General features: G+C 41.2%; 1 protein-coding gene and 1 pseudogene across 1 annotated transcript in view; both read left to right on the forward strand.

The window, feature by feature from the left end:
- The window catches only part of LOC135535059 (NLR family CARD domain-containing protein 3-like), a 126,407-nt pseudogene that overhangs the window by 38,289 nt on the left and 74,045 nt on the right, over positions 1-14,073 (forward strand).
- Positions 1-14,073, forward strand: part of LOC135535052 (E3 ubiquitin-protein ligase TRIM39-like) — a 63,505-nt gene that overhangs the window by 35,104 nt on the left and 14,328 nt on the right. The gene's annotated exons all lie outside the window — the stretch shown is intronic.

Here is a 14,073-nt window from a genome sequence, read left to right on the forward strand (position 1 = left end):
CAGGGATATATACACCAGGGATATATACACCAGGGAAACACAGGGATATATACACCAGGGATATATACACCAGGGATATATACACCAGGGATATATACACCAGGCATATATACACCAGGGATATATACACCAGGATATATACACCAGGGATATACACAAGGAAACACAGGGATATATACACCAGGGATATATACACCGGGATATATACACCAGGGAAACACAGGGATATATACACCAGGGATATATACACCAGGGATATATACACCAGAAAACACAGGGATATATACACTCAGGGATATATACACCAGGGATATATACACCAGGGATATATACACCAGGGATATATACACCAGGGAAACACAGGGATATATACACCAGGGATATAGACACCAGGGATATATACACCAGGGATATATACACCAGGGATATATACACCAGGGAAACACAGGGATATATACACCAGGGATAAATACACCAGGCATATATACACCAGGGATATATACACCAGGGATATATACACCAGGGAAACACAGGATATATACATCCAGGGATATATACACCAGGGAAACACAGGATATACACCAGGGATATATACACCAGGGAAAACACAGGGATATACACCAGGGATATATACACCAGGAACACAGGATATATATACACCAGGATATATACACCAGGGAAACACAGGGATATATACACCAGGAAACACAGGGATAAATACACCAGGGATATATACACCAGGAAACACAGGGATATATACACCAGGGATATATACACCAGGGATATATACACCAGGGAAACACGGGGATATATACACCAGGGATATATACACCAGGATATATATACACCAGGGATATATACACCAGGATATATACACCAGGGATATATACACTAGGAAACACAGGGATATATACACCAGGGATATATACACCAGGGATATATACACTCAGGATATATACACCAGGAAACACAGGATATATACACCAGGGATAAATACACCAGGCATATATACACCAGGGATATATACACTAGGAAAACACAGGATATATACACCAGGGATATATACACCAGGGATATATACACACAGGGAAACACAGGGATATATACACCAGGGATATATACACCAGGATATATACACCAGGGAAACACAGGGATATATACACCAGGATATATACACCAGGGATATATACACCAGGATATATACACCAGGCATATACACCAGGGATATATACACCAGGGATATATACACCAGGGATATATACACAAGGAAACACAGGGATATATACACTAGGATATATACACCAGGGATATATACACCAGGGATATATACACCAGGAAACACAGGGATATATACACCAGGGATATATACACCAGGGATATATACACCAGGAAAACACAGGGATATATACACCAGGGATATATACACCAGGGATATATACACCAGGGATATATACACCAGGGATATATACACCAGGAAACACAGGGATATATACACCAGGGATATAGACACCAGGATATACACCAGGGATATATACACCAGGATATATACACCAGGAAACACAGGGATATATACACCAGGGATAAATACACCAGGCATATATACACCAGGGATATATACACCAGATATATACACCAGGGAAACACAGGGATATATACACCAGGGATATATACACCAGGAAACACAGGGATATATACACCAGGGATATATACACCAGGGAAACACAGGGATATATACACCAGGGATATATACACCAGATATATACACCAGGGATATATACACCAGGAAACACAGGATATATACACCAGGGATATATACACCAGGGATATATACACCAGGCATATATACACCAGGGATATATACACCAGGGATATATACACCAGGGATATATACACAAGGAAACACAGGGATATATACACCAGGGATATATACACAAGGGATATATACACCAGGGATATATACACCAGGGAAACACAGGGATATATACACCAGGGATATATACACCAGGGATATATACACCAGGAAAACACAGGGATATATACACCAGGGATATATACACCAGGGATATATACACCAGGGATATGTACACCAGGGATATATACACCAGGGAAACACAGGGATATATACACCAGGGATATAGACACCAGGGATATATACACCAGGGATATATACACCAGGGATATATACACCAGGGAAACACAGGATATATACACCAGGGACAAATACACCAGGCATATATACACCAGGGATATATACACCAGGATATAAACACCAGGGATATATACACCAGGGAAACACAGGATATATACACCAGGGATATATACACCAGGAAACACAGGGATATATACACTTGGATATATACACTAGGGAAACATACAGGAATATATACACCAGGGATATATACACCAGGGATATATACACCAGGGATATATACACCATGAAACACAGTGATATATACACCAGGGATATATACACCAGGATATATACACCAGGATATATACACCAGGGATATATACACCAGGGAAACACAGGGATATATACACACAGGGATATATACACCAGGGAAACACAGGGATATATACACCAGGGATATGTACACCAGGAAACACAGGGATATATACACCAGGGATATATACACCAGGAAACACAGGGATATATACACCAGGATATATACACCAGGGAAACACAGGGATATATAAACCAGGGATGTATACACCAGGGATATATACACCAGGGATATATACACCAGGGATATATACACCAGGGATATATACACCAGGGAAACACAGGGATATATACACCAGGGATATATACACCAGGGATATATACACCAGGGATATATACACCAGGGAAACACAGGGATATATACACCAGGGAAACACAGAGATATATACACCAGGGATATATATATACCAGGGATAAATACACCAGGGATATATACACAAGGGATAAATACACCAGGGATATATACACCAGGGATATGTACACCAGGGATATATACACCAGGGATATATACACCAGGGAACACAGAGATATATACACCAGGGATATATACACCAGGGAAACACAGGGATATATACACCACGGATATATACACCAGGGATATATACACCAGGGATAAATACACCAGGGATATATACACCAGGGAAACAGGATATACACCAGGGATATATACACCAGGATATATACACCAGGGAAACACAGGGATATATACACCAGGGATATATACACCAGGAAACACAGGGATAAATACACCAGGATATATACACCAGGGAAACACAGGGATATATACACCAGGGATATATACACCAGGGATATATACACCAGGGAAACACGGATATATACACCAGGGATATATACACCAGGGATATATACACCAGGCATATATACACCAGGTATATATACACCAGGGATATATACAACAGGTATATTTACACCAGGGATATATACACCAGGGATATATACACCAGGGAAACACGGGGATATATACACCAGGGATATATACACCAGGGAAACACAGAGATATATACACCAGGGATATATATACCAGGGATAAATACACCAGGGATATATACACAAGGGATAAATACACCAGGGATATATACACCAGGGATATGTACACCAGGGATATATACACCAGGGATATATACACCAGGGAACACAGGGATATATACACCAGGGATATATACACCAGGGAAACACAGGGATATATACACCAGGGATATATACACCAGGGAAACACAGGATAAATACACCAGGGATATATACACCAGGAAACACAGGATATATACACCAGGGATATATACACCAGGGATATATACACCAGGGAAACACGGGGATATATACACCAGGGATATATACACCAGGGATATATACACCAGGGATATACACCAGGCATATATACACCAGGGATATATACACCAGGGATATATACACCAGGGATATATACACCAGGGATATATACACCAGGGATATATACACCAGGAAACACAGGGATATATACACCAGGGATATATACACCAGGGATATATACACCAGGATATATACACCAGTGATATATACACCAGGGATATATACACCAGGGAAACACAGGATATATACACCAGGGATATACAACAGGGATATATACACCGATATATACACCAGGGAAAACACAGGGATATATACACCAGGGATATATACACCAGGGATATATACACCAGGGATATATACACCAGGAAACACAGGGATATATACACCAGGGATAAATACACCAGGCATATATACACCAGGGATATATACACCAGGGAAACACAGGGATATATACACCAGGATATATACACCAGGGATATATACACCAGGGAAACACAGGGATATATACTCCAGGAAACACAGGGATATATACACCAGGGATATATACACCAGATATATACACCAGGGAAACACAGGGATATATACACCAGGGATATATACACCAGGGATATATACACCAGGGATATATACACCAGGATATATACACACAGGCATATATACACCAGGGATATATACACCAGGGATATATACACCAGGGATATATACACAAGGAAACACAGGGATATATACACCAGGGATATATACACCAGGGATATATACACCAGGGAAACACAGGGATATATACACCAGGGATATATACACCAGGGATATATACACCAGGAAAACACAGGGATATATACACCAGGGATATATACACCAGGGATATATACACCAGGGATATATACAACTTTTTCAGGGATATATACACCAGGGAAACACAGGGATATATACACCAGGGATATAGACACCAGGGATATATACACCAGGGATATATACACCAGGGATATATACACCAGGGAAACACAGGGATATATACACCAGGGATATATACACCAGGGATATATACACCAGGGATATATACACCAGGGATATATACACCAGGGATATATACACCAGGGAAACACAGGGATATATACACCAGGGATATATACACCAGGGAAACACAGGGATATATACACCAGGGATATATACACCAGGGAAACACAGGGATATATACACCAGGGATATATACACCAGGGATATATACACCAGGGATATATACACCAGGGAAACACAGGGATATATACACCAGGGATATATACACCAGGGATATATACACCAGGGATATATACACCAGGGATATATACACCAGGGATATATACACCAGGGATATATACACCAGGGATATATACACCAGGGATATATACACCAGGGAAACACAGGGATATATACACCAGGGATATATACACCAGGGATATATACACCAGGGAAACACAGGGATATATACACCAGGGATATATACACCAGGGATATATACACCAGGGATATATACACCAGGGATATATACACCAGGGAAACACAGGGATATATACACCAGGGATATATACACCAGGGATATATACACCAGGGATATATACACCAGGGATATATACACCAGGGAAACACAGGGATATATACACCAGGGATATATACACCAGGGATATATACACCAGGGATATATACACCAGGGATATATACACCAGGGATATATACACCAGGGAAACACAGGGATATATACACCAGGGATATATACACCAGGGAAACACAGGGATATATACACCAGGGATATATACACCAGGGATATATACACCAGGGATATATACACCAGGGATATATACACCAGGGATATATACACCAGGGATATATACACCAGGGAAACACAGGGATATATACACCAGGGATATATACACCAGGGATATATACACCAGGGATATATACACCAGGGATATATACACCAGGGAAACACAGGGATATATACACCAGGGATAACATACCAGGCATATATACACCAGGATATATACACCAGGGATATATACACCAGGAAACACAGGATATATACACCAGGGATATATACACCAGGGAAACACAGGGATATATACACCAGGGATATGTACACTAGGAAACACAGGGATATATACACCAGGGATATATACACCAGGAAACACAGGATATATACACCAGGGATATATACAACAGGAAATACACAGGGATAATAAACAGATATATACACCAGGGATATATACACCAGGGATATATACACAGGATATATACACCAGGGATATATACACCAGGGAAACACAGGATATATATACACCAGGGATATATACACCAGGAAACACAGGGATATATACACCAGGGATATATACACCAGGAAACACAGGATATATACACCAGGGAAACACAGGATATATATACACCAGGGATATATACACCAGGGGGATATATACACTGTGGATATATACACAAGGGAAAATACACCAGGGATATATACACCAGGGATATATACACCAGGGATATATACACCAGGGATATATACACCAGGGAACACAGGGATATATACACCAGGGATATATACACCAGGGAAACACAGGGATATATACACCACGGACATATATATACACCAGGGATATATACACCAGGATAAATACACCAGGGATATATACACCAGGAAACACAGGGATATATACCCAGGGATATATACACCAGGAAAAAACACAGGCATATATACACCAGGGAATATACACCAGGGATATATACAACAGGTATATTTACACCAGGATATAACACCAGGGATATATACACCAGGGAAACACGGGGATATATACACCAGGGATATATACACCAGGGAAACACAGAGATATATACACCAGGGATATATACACCAGGGAACACAGGGATATACACCAGGGAAACACAAGGGATATATACACCAGGGATATATACACCAGGGATATATACACCAGGGATATATACACCAGGGATATATACACCAGGGAACACAGGGATATATACACCAGGGATATATACACCAGGAAACACAGGGATATATACACCAGGGATATATACACCAGGGAAACACCAGGGATACACCAGGGATATATACACACAGGGATAAATACACCAGGGATACACCAGGGATATATACACCAGGGATATATACACCAGGGAAACACAGGGATATATACACCAGGGATAAACACAGGGATATATACACCAGGGATATATACACCAGGGATATATACACCAGGGATATATACACCAGGGATATATACACCAGGGATATATACACCAGGGATATATACACCAGGGATATATACACCAGGGATATACACAGGGATATATACACAGGGATATATACACCAGGGATATATACACCAGGGATATATACACCAGGGATATATACACCAGGGAAACACAGGGATATATACACCAGGGATATATACACCAGGGATATAAACAGGGATATATACACCAGGGATATATACACCAGGGAAACACAGGATATATACACCAGGGATATATACACCAGGGATATATACACCAGGGATATATACACCAGGGAAACACAGGGATATATACACCAGGGATATATACACCAGGGATGATACACCAGGGATATATACACCAGGGATATATACACCAGGGATATATACACCAGGGAAACACAGGGATATATACACCAGGGATATATACACCAGGGATATATACACCAGGGATATATACACCAGGATAATACACCAGGGGATATATACACCAGGATATATACACCAGGGATATATACACCAGGGAAACACAGGGATATATACACCAGGGATATATACAACAGGGATATATACACTGGATATATACACCAGGATATATACACCAGGGATATATACACCAGGAAACACAGGGATATATACACCAGGGATATATACACCAGGATATATACACCAGGGATACACAGGGATATATACACTAGGGAAACACAGGGATATACAGGTATACACCAGGGATATATACACCAGGATACACCAGGGAAACACTAGGATATATACACCAGGGATATATACACCAGGGATAACACAGGGATATATACACCAGGGATATATACACCAGGAAACACAGGGATATATACACCAGGGATATATACACCAGGGATATATATACACCAGGGATATATACACCAGGGAAACACAGGGATATATACACCAGGATATATACACCAGGGATATATACACCAGGGATATATACACCAGGGATACACACTAGGATATATACACCAGGGATATATACACCAGGGATATATACACCAGGGATATATACACCAGGGAAACACAGGGATATATACACCAGGACATATACACCAGGGAAACACCAGGGATATATACACCAGGGATATATACACCAGGGGATATATACACCAGGGAAACACCAGGGATATATACACCAGGGAAACACAGGGATATATACACCAAGGATATATACACCAGGAAAACACAGGGATATATACACCAGGGAAACACAGGGATATATACACCAGGGATATATACACCAGGGATATATACACCAGGGATATATACACCAGGGATATATACACCAGGGAAACACAGGGATATATACACCAGGAAACACAGGGATATATACACCAGGGATATATACACCAGGGATATATACACCAGGGATATATACACCAGGAAACACAGGGATATATACACCAGGATATATACACCAGGGATATATACACCAGGGATATACACCAGGGATATATACACCAGATATATACACCAGGGATATATACACCAGGATATATACACCAGGGAAACACAGGGATATATACAAGATATATATACACCAGGATATATACACCAGGGATACACAGGGATATATACACCAGGGATATATACACCAGGGATATATACACCAGGGATATATACACCAGGGAAAACACAGGGATATATACACCAGGGATATATACACCAGGGATATATACACCAGGGATATATACACCAGGGAAACACAGGGATATATACACCAGGGATATATACACCAGGGATATATACACCAGGGATATATACACCAGGGATATATACACCAGGGAAACACAGGGATATATACACCAGGGATATATACACCAGGGATATATACACCAGGGATATATACACCAGGGATATATACACCAGGGATAACATATATACACCAGGGATACACCAGGGAAACACAGGGATATATACACCAGGGATATATACACCAGGGAAACACAGGGATATATACACCAGGGATATATACACCAGATACACAGGATATATACACCAGGGATATATACACCAGGGATAACACCAGGGATATATACACCAGGGATATATACACCAGGGATATATACACCAGGGATAAACACAGGGATATATACACCAGGGATATATACACCAGGGATATATACAACAGGGATATATACACCAGGGAAACACAGGGATATATACACCAGGGATATATACACCAGGGAAACACAGGGATATATAACCAGGGATATATACACCAGGAAACACAGGGATATATACACCAGGGATATATACACCACAGGGATATATACACAGGGATATATACACCAGGAAACACAGGGATATATACACCAGGGATATATACACCAGGGAAACACAGGGATATATACACCAGGGATATATACACCAGGGATATACACCAGGGATATATATACACCAGGGATATATACACCAGGGAAAAAACACAGGGATATATACACCAGGGATATATACACCAGGGGTATATACACCAGGGGTATATACACCAGGGAATATACACAGGGATATATACACCAGGGATATATACACCAGGGATAACACAGGGATATATACACCAGGGAAACACAGGGATATACACACCAGGGACATATACACCAGGGACATATACACCAGGGATATATACACCAGGGATATATACACCAGGGACATATACACCAGGGATATATACACCAGGGATATATACACCAGGGACATATACACCAGGGAAACACAGGGATATATACACCAAGGACATATACACCAGGAAAACCAGGGATATATACACCTGGGACATATACACCAGGAAAACACAGGGATATATACACCAGGGATAACACCAGGGATATATACACCAGGGAACACAGGGATATACACCTGGGATATATACACCAGGAAAACACAGGGATATATACACCAGGGAAACACAGGGATATATACACCAGGGATATATACACCAGGGATATATACACCAGGAAAACACCAGGGATATATACACCAGGAAACACAGGGATATATACACCAGGGATAATACACCGGGATAATACACCAGGGATATATACACCAGGGATATATACACCAGGGATATATACAGGGATATATACACCAGGGAAACACAGGGATATATACACCAGGATATATACACAGGGATATATACACCAGGGAAACACAGGGATATATACACCAGGGATATATACACCAGGATATATACACCAGGGATGTATACACCAGGGAAACACAGGGGTATATACACCAGGGATATATACACCAGGGATATATACACCAGGGATATATACACCAGGGATACACCAGGGATATATACACCAGGGATATATACACCAGGGATATATACACCAGGGAATACACAGGGATATATACACCAGGGATATATACACCAGGGGATATACACCAGGGGATATATATACCAGCGATATATACACCAGGGGAACACAGGGATATATACACCAGCGATATATACACCAGGGGAACACAGGGATATATACACCAGTGATATATACACCAGGGGAACACAGGGATATATATACACCAGGGATATATACACCAGGGATACATACACCAGGGATATATACACCAGGGAAACACAGGGATATATCCACCAGTGATATATACACCAGGGATAAATACACCAGGGATGTATACACCAGGGATGTATACACCTGGGAAACACAGGGATGTATACACCAGGGAAACACAGGGATATATACACCAGGGAAACACAGGGATATATAAACCAGGGACATATACACCAGGGATATATACACCCGGAAAACACAGGGATATATACACCAGGGATATATACAAGAGGGATACATACACCAGGGATATATACACCAGGGAAATACAGGGGTATATAGACCAGGGATATATACACCAGGGATACACAGGGATATATACACCAGGGATATATACAGCAGGGAAACACAGGGATATATCCACCAGTGATATATACACCAGGGAACACAGGGATAAACACACCAGGGATATATACACCAGGGGAACACAGGGATATATACACCAGTGATATATACACCAGGGAACACAGGGATAAACACACCAGGGAAACACAGGGATATATACACCAGGGAATACAGGGGTATATAGACCAGGGATATATACACCAGGGATACATACCAGGGCTATATAAACCAGGGATATATACACCAGGGAAATATACACCAGGGATATATACACCAGGCATATATACACCAGGGATACACAGGGATATATACACACCAGGGATATATACACCAGGGATACACAGGGATATATACACCAGGGATATATACACCAAGGAAACACAGGGATATATACACCAGGGATATATACACCAGGGAAACAAGGATATATAAACCAGGGATTTATACACCAGGGACATATACACCAGGTGAACACAGGGATATATACACCAGGGATATATACACCAGGGAACACAGGGATAAACACACCAGGGAAACACTGTGTATATACACCAGGGATACACAGGGATATATATACACCGGGGATATATACAGCAGGGATATATGCACCAGGGATGTATACACCAGGGAAACACAAGGATATATAAACCAGGGATATATACATATACACAGGGACATATACACCAGGGATATATACACCAGGGAAACATACACCAGGGAAACATACACCAGGGAAACATACACCAGGGAAACACAGGGATATATACACCAGGGATATATACACCAGGGAACACAGGGATATATACACCAGGGATTTATTCACCAGGGAAACACAGCGATATATACACCAAGGATATATACACCAGGATAACACAGGGATATATATATACACCTGGGAAACACAGGGATATATACACCAGGGAAACACAGGGATATATACACCAGGGATATATACACCAGGGAAACATACACCAGGGATATATACACCAGTGAAACACAGGGATATATACGCCAGTGAAACACAGGGATATATACACCAGGGATATATACACCAGGGATACATACAGCAGGGATATATACAGCAGGGATATATACAGCAGGGATATATAGACCAGGGATATATACACCAGGGGAACACAGGGGTATATACACCAGGGATATATACACCAGGGGAACACAGGGGTATATACACCAGGGATATATACACCAGGGGAACACAGGGATATATATACACCAGGGATATATACACCAGCTGAACACAGGGATATATACACCAGGGATATATACACCAGGGATATATACACCAGGGGACCACAGGGATATATACACCAGGGATGTATACACCAGGGATATATACACCAGGGAAACACAGGGATATATATACACCAGGGATATATACACCAGGGATACACAGGGATATATACACCAGGGATACACAGGGATATATACACCTGGGAAACACAGGGATATATACACCAGGGAAACACAGGGATATATACACCAGGGAAACACAGGGATATATACACCAGGGAAACACAGGGATATATACACCAGGGAAACACAGGGATATATAAACCAGGGACGTATACACCAGGGATATATACACCAGGAAAATACAGGGATATATACACCAGGGATATATACAAGAGGGATACATACACCAGGGATATATACACCAGGGGAACACAGGGATATACACACCAGGGATATATACACCAGGGATATACACACCAGGGATATATACACCAGGGAAACACAGGGATATATACACAAGGGATATATACACCAGGGAAACACAGGGATATATACACCAGGGGAACACAGGGATATATACACCAGGGATATATACCCCAGGGAAACACAGGTATATACACCAGGGATATATACACCAGGGATACATACCAGGGCTATATACACCAGGTATATATACACCAGGGGACCACAGGTATATATACACCAGGGATATATACATCAGGGAAACACAGGGATATATAAACCAGGGATATATACACCAGGGAACACAGGGATAAATACACCAGGGAAACACAGGGATATATACACCAGGGATATATACACCAGGGAAACACTGGGATATATACACCAGATATATATACACCAGGGATACATATACACCAGGGATACATATACACCAGGGATACATATACACCAGGGATACACAGGGATATATACACCAGGGATATATACACCAGGGAAACAAAGTGGAAATATACACCAGGGATATATACACCAGGGAAACACAGGGATATATACACCAGGGATATATACACCAGGGGAACACAGGGATATATACACCAGGGATATATACAACAAGGATATATACACCAGGGAAACACAGGGATATATACACCAGTGATATATACACCAGGGAAACACAGGGATATATACACCAGGGGAACACAGGGATATATACACCAGGGATATATACACCAGGGATATATACACCAGGGATATATACACCAGGGATATATACACACCAGGGATATATACACCAGGGATACACATGGATATATACACCAGGGAAACGCAGGGATATATACACCAGGGAAACACAGGGATATATATACCAGGGATATATACACCAGGGGAAAAAAGGGATATATACACCAGGGATATATACACCAGGAATATATACACCAGGGAAACAGGGAAATGTACACCAGCGATATATACACCAGGGGAACACAGGGATATATACACCAGTGATATATACACCAGGGGAACACAGGGATATATACACCAGTGATATATACACCCACCAGGGATACATACACCAGGGATACATACACCAGGGAAACACAGGGATATATCCACCAGTGATATATACACCAGGGGAACACAGGGATATATATACACCAGGGATAAATACACCAGGGATGTATACACCAGGGATGTATACACCTGGGAAACACAGGGATGTATACACCAGGGAAACACAGGGATATATACACCAGGGAAACACAGGGATATATAAACCAGGGACATATACACCAGGGAT

The sequence above is a fragment of the Oncorhynchus masou genome, unplaced genomic scaffold (assembly GCF_036934945.1).
Source record: "Oncorhynchus masou masou isolate Uvic2021 unplaced genomic scaffold, UVic_Omas_1.1 unplaced_scaffold_439, whole genome shotgun sequence".
NCBI classification, from domain to species: domain Eukaryota; kingdom Metazoa; phylum Chordata; class Actinopteri; order Salmoniformes; family Salmonidae; genus Oncorhynchus; species Oncorhynchus masou.